The following is a 6,059-nucleotide window of genomic DNA, read 5'->3' on the forward strand; positions in this document are numbered from 1 at the left end:
TGTACACATTTATATAACATCCGCAAGATAGTGAATACTTAAAGTGCTTACTCCTACAAATACGGATTGATTTTCATGAAATCAATAGCTTACCATATCATAGCTTGGTTGAAATTGTTTTTTTCCTTATCAGGGATATCTATATTACGAGACATTTTTATTATAAGTGTCTGTAATAGAAATCATTTGGCAATATTTAAATAACATCCCTAAAACCCTATATGGAATTCTGGACACTTTTTATACTTCTTCTGTATACGAGGTTTTTCATTATTTAAATATAATGATGAAGTCAGTTATTTCATTCACTTACCTTTTTTATATAAGTCATTTAAGTAAAATAAAGATTAACCACAAATATTTATACAAAAATCCTTAACACAACTAATATAAATGCAGTAACTTTCAAGAACTATTTTATTATTCTAAATCCTTATAATGATTAACGCGAGTGAGTTGTTAATGTTTATTTTAATTCAACAGTCATGTTACACATATAGAAATTTACTTTTTAACTATTGGAACCTGATGGACCCACTGCAAGTATGGAACGACTATTTACAATAAAGGAATTAAGATCTCCTCAAGTTATTTGTTTGTAGATAAAACAGCTCAGGTTTACACGTGATTATGAATAGATGGCGCTTCTGATATTATACTTGGCAGTGTCTTGGCAGTAGATAAAACAGGAGGATTTTAATATGGAATACTGTTTAAATAAAATTAAATAATTATTATATTGTAATCCAGTGAAAGAGGAATCGACGAGTTGATGAATAAACTTTAATTGTCGTTTCTTTGATATTTCAGGTTGGATGTTGTATTTATTCTATTGTTTTTGTCGTTTAAAGTGTAAAGTTATGTTAAATAAAAACTTTGATATTTCAGAGCAACACAACCCGTTTATTTATTCAGCGATTCCTAGATTTTCTGACGAATTGTCTTATATGTGCATAAAGTAATTTATTTATATCATGAATAGACTGTTTCGTCTGGCGGGAATGGATTGAATTGAACATATGACCTAATGCACATGACCTAGACGTCACTCAACACAGTTTTTGTTGTCACATAAGTAAAGACGTAATAAAATATTTTTGTTTAAATAACTTCTAGTACCAGACTGTTAATAGATATATGAGATGTGTTTGTTTACCTACGAGTATGTTCGTTTATTGGAAGTATTATCAGCGAGTAAGAGGATGTTTCCGTTTATATTTTGTGGTCTTTGAGATAGTATTAAGTTAAATGTAGAAGGAAACTATGCGGAGATGGCAATTAAAAACTTGGAACACTTTGTGTTGTAATTTTCCAGTTGCGGTTTAAGAAACAGTTCGTAAAAGCGAGTTGATGACGAGATAATAATTTCAAAAGTTTCCGTTCCACACTCCTTGCGATGTGGCCATCGCTTCTAACTCATCTACTGTACTCTTTCTTTGACCCCTAATATTACTTTTACTAAATAACTTCGATATTTTTTAAATCTTATTATCAGTGTTTAGTACACCATACAAGTAAATATGCATATATTTTGATACGGTTTTAAATTTGATAATATTGGTAAATGTGTTCTCTATCAAACATAAGCAGTACCTGATAGTTTCGAGTGACCTTCACCGCCACCTTCCTGTCCATGTGACTTGTGAGAGTACTTCTATCGGTTTAATGTACGTGTCGTCACATTAAATTTGTGTTGTTTGTATAAAACTTATGCATGTGCCAGGGTTTAAAGTGCGCTACATCTTACAACACGATTCCTTAAATAATCATCAAGCCTTCTATGTATTTTGGTCGGTGTACGGTTTAGAATATTTTTTCGCGATTACGTTTTCATTATTTTACTGAAGGCAAGTGGATAATTTGTTACCATGTAATTGGTGAATTAATAAACTTATTACGGAATATTATATCTCTGACCTGCGTGCTGGGGATGTGTGATCAACAAATAAAATACTCTAATAAACGCATGGGGTAAGTCTGTCACGCTGTCTATATTACAACAAATTTCTGTGCAAGCCAACTTACCTTCATATTTTTATAATACTTTAATAGTCAAAGTTGTCTATTAATTCAGTCTGATTATATAATGGCTAATGAAACGTCAAACATCCGAACCCTACGTTATTCATTCAGATAACACCAATCAGTCTATCATTCAGTATTTTACAATTTACTTCATTGAACTGGAGTAAATCTTATAAGTCATATAAAATTTGAAAGTCATGTTAATGAACAACTATTTCTTAATTTATTTCGTTTTTAATAAAAAGACGATTATCATTGAATATGGAATTGATGTTAGGTTTTAACAAACACAGATACATAGAAATATAAGTAGACATACATATACGGATATTTATGAAATACTAAAAAATGAGCATCAGCTGACCAGTTTTGCAATATACTTTAGTAACGGAAGAAGTGTGTATGGTTTTCTTTAAACGTATTTTGTATGTAAAATATTTTATAGGGTTGTATGAATTCTTCAGAATAACTTAAAATATGCGGTTCGGCATCAGGTGCAGTCAAGTCCAATGTTATTTGTTACTAGTAGCTGCATCTAACTAAAACTACTGTTCCGAAACAGAAACTACTAAAGTTTGCGTAATACTTTCCTCACTATGGATAGACTAAAGAGACTAATACATCACTATATTAAAGTGAAACGGCTCATGACTGTTCAGCTTACGTGTTTTATGTGCTGTGCTGCTACGACTAACAGACTAACAGACATACAAGAATTAACAAAAACAAAATCGCTAATCTTTAAACTTGAATATCACAAATATAAAATAAACATGTTATTTACATATCCACTGAATTTTTAACTAGCCAAAAAAAAAATCTAAATATATCTTAATATTATTTTTATATAATAAAAGCGCTGGTTCGTTACGATAAGTACTTTTCTTGTAAAATCGTAGTCGAAAACAGTTCTTCTATTCCTCAGCTTCATGGGAACTGGGACTTAATAAGGCTTGCTCGCTTGTTTGAAAACAATAATTTTACACTGTGCATATTTAATAATGATGAAAATCCAATGACAAAAAGCACGTCTTTTTTGAAGGAATACTCTAGTTTTTGTATCACTGACTATTTTAAGGCCCCCATAAATTAAAATAAAATGTTAGTAGACATAACGTAAACCAATATTTTTCCGTTGACTGTTGGGTCTCATTTAATTATAAACATGATGCTGTATCAACTGTGGCTCAATCAATATTGATGACTGTCAGTAAATACAAATACCATGTCGCTGTGAATACTTTATGTCGGCCTGAATGTTACATTAAAAGACGAACAATTATGTTCACTGTGTGTTATTTTACTCTCACCTGTGGTCTGTTGTCAGCAGTATCTACTTATTCCCTTTGACACCACACAACTTCAAATAAATACTTTCAAATACAGAAAGTCCTCTGTTTTGATGTTATAATAAAAATCAAAGATATTCCAGAACCTTTAAACATCAAAAGATCTGTCTGTGTTCTACAGGTTGGTCAATGCAGAATTTTCTCAAGAATGACGCAACAAAACAGCATCTTTATTGTTTAAATCACTTCAATGGATTTCATTGGTAAGTTCTGTTGTTACTAAGCTACACGAAACATCTAAAATGATGATTATTCACAATGCAGATGCAACGCGGTGGTAACACTTTATCTGAGGTGGGAGCGTATAAAATGGTTAACGGAACTCGACGAATTCTACACATCATCGTTATATTTCTACGTCTCACCGATAAAATGTTCAACTTGTGTTGAACTTGGCATAGGTAGCAGTAATAACATTTTTTTTGTATTTCTTAATAATTCTCTGAATGAAGTCAATTAATTACTTTATGACTATTTGCCAATTTTAAAGCAGCAATATTTGTTTGTTTCTAAATAAACACGTGGCCAATAGGAAATTGTATTGAGAAACTGCTATTGGATATATCCCGAGGCATTCTACCCCTATTGAATAATGTAAAGCTTGAGTCCTACTTTACTAGACTGTAACTGAACACGAGACATTCTCAAAAAGAGTGCTTTCACCTGAAGTTACGTTTTGCTGATTTATTGAAACTGTTACATAAAGAATAACTATGGTTTAAATTTGCTGAAAGTTAGAAAATATATATATATATATTAAATGTATCGACACATTAAACAAATTAAACATAAAGCACACAATAACCTCCATCTGCCGAACAATAGATTACAAAAAGTAATAACAGATTGATAAGGAATTCAAAATGTTGTAAATCATTATAAACCTTGCACACACACACGCAGAAAAGTATCCTTACCACAAGTGTGTATCTTAAAACTCAACACGGACGTTTCCAGTTTTTATTTATAAACCTAAATCACGAAGATTAATGAGTAAACAATGAAAACGAAGCATGTACAGCTGTAGCTGTTTTGATGTGATACGGAAGGTACAGGAGGTTAGCTACGTGAAGATCTCTTGAAAACATCTCTCTGATCTAGAAAGAGGATATGTTTATTAAAACTCTACGTAACCACAAGAAAATGGAAAATATTTTTCTTTCATAATCATACCAGCAAGAAATCTTTAAATAAACGAGTTATATAGAACAGTAGCCACTGTCTTGTTATAATTTATTGTTCATTTGCAATTAAAGAAAACTTCTCAATCAATCAGAATTGATAATCCTTTATATATTATTTGTAATTTCTAGTGACTTTACAACTCCTTAGTTTCGAATACACGTATACTAATTTTAAAACTATTTTGTCCGAACAGTTATAAAATGATTAATTAATGTTTTATTTAAATCTGTGAAACTCTTTCCTAGATCTTTGTTGGGGTGTTACAACCACATGATGGCTTAACATATTATTAAATCAAGATTTTATGAGGAAATGAAAATAAAATTCACGACAATACACATTACGGTTTGTAAATATCCAATACAATGAATAAATATTAGCCTCGCGACAACCACTAACAACACGTTTTTGCTCCATTAAAAGGATATGAGGGGGAGGCTTACGTGTCAAACCAAAAGATTGAGGTAGTAGGTATTATACTTTTTTATTTCATATTAGCAATACAGTTCTTTGGATTTTCTTAAGAATCTAAGACAAAAAAAAATATATAATTGCCGAAACATGACAAGTTTAACATACTTCTTTCACCTGCCAACGCACAACAAGACTAAGCATATACTTTTATAATATAATAATAGGTAAAAACAAAAAAAAAAACAAACGAACGTACAAACAGTTCACCAACGCGAACAATAAAACATAATTTATTTCACTTTCATCTCTTGTGACGTCGCAAAAAGTCAAGCGGCCATGAAACTTTCATCAAAAATCTCCTCCGAAACCATAATTTTTTTTAAAAGGTAAGTCTTTGAAGAAATCTAGGCATATTGTTTTAAAGATACATGTGAATTTAAGACTTTATCCCGTCTAACTATAATTGGAACTATGATTTTATGATACACTACGCGATTTTTTTTTCCTTTAAATTTCACTCGATCTTTATAGCAACCGTGATCGAGGGCAAGAAGACGAAACTTTCTGAACGTTAGTATTGTACTTTCTCATCTAAGATAAAATTTGTGAAGAGTAGTCTAGGTGCAAGGGTTAGAAAATATCTCGGATAATAGAAATAAGCGTGTATCAAAGTCAGTAGTGTATAATCAGAAACTGAATCAGCCAAGCCATTTAACAAAGCACAGGTCCTCTTTGGTGAAGACAGTTATATACGGATATTAATCCACGAGGCTATTGTAAGTAAAACATCCTAATTTCTGTAGAAAAGATGGCTGGAAGTTATCTTTGACTTGGGAATCATTCAACAAATATATAAAATCCCATGACCGTGACAACGCTACAAGACTTTAAAAAAACAATTAGCACATTCTACTTGCACCTCAAGCAGTTCCCAAGAAAGTTAAAAATACATAAGACATATAGTATAATACACAAGAGATATGAGATACAGAGAATAGTATAAGAGATAGGTTCACCATACTTACGAATTCACGTTGACTAACAAATTTACGAACAATGGATCAGAGAGGTCCCTTTTTCAACCTA

The 6,059-nt window shown here is 31.3% G+C and overlaps 1 long non-coding RNA gene across 1 annotated transcript; it reads left to right on the forward strand.

The window, feature by feature from the left end:
- Positions 1-669: 669 nt before the first annotated feature.
- Positions 670-3,560, forward strand: LOC133319057 (uncharacterized). The gene is made up of 3 exons (XR_009752750.1): positions 670-810; positions 889-1,971; positions 3,496-3,560. It is a non-coding gene; the product is annotated as an uncharacterized LOC133319057 (long non-coding RNA).
- The last annotated feature ends 2,499 nt before the right edge of the window (positions 3,561-6,059 follow it).

The sequence above is a fragment of the Danaus plexippus genome, chromosome 11, assembly GCF_018135715.1.
Source record: "Danaus plexippus chromosome 11, MEX_DaPlex, whole genome shotgun sequence".
Lineage (NCBI taxonomy): Eukaryota > Metazoa > Arthropoda > Insecta > Lepidoptera > Nymphalidae > Danaus > Danaus plexippus.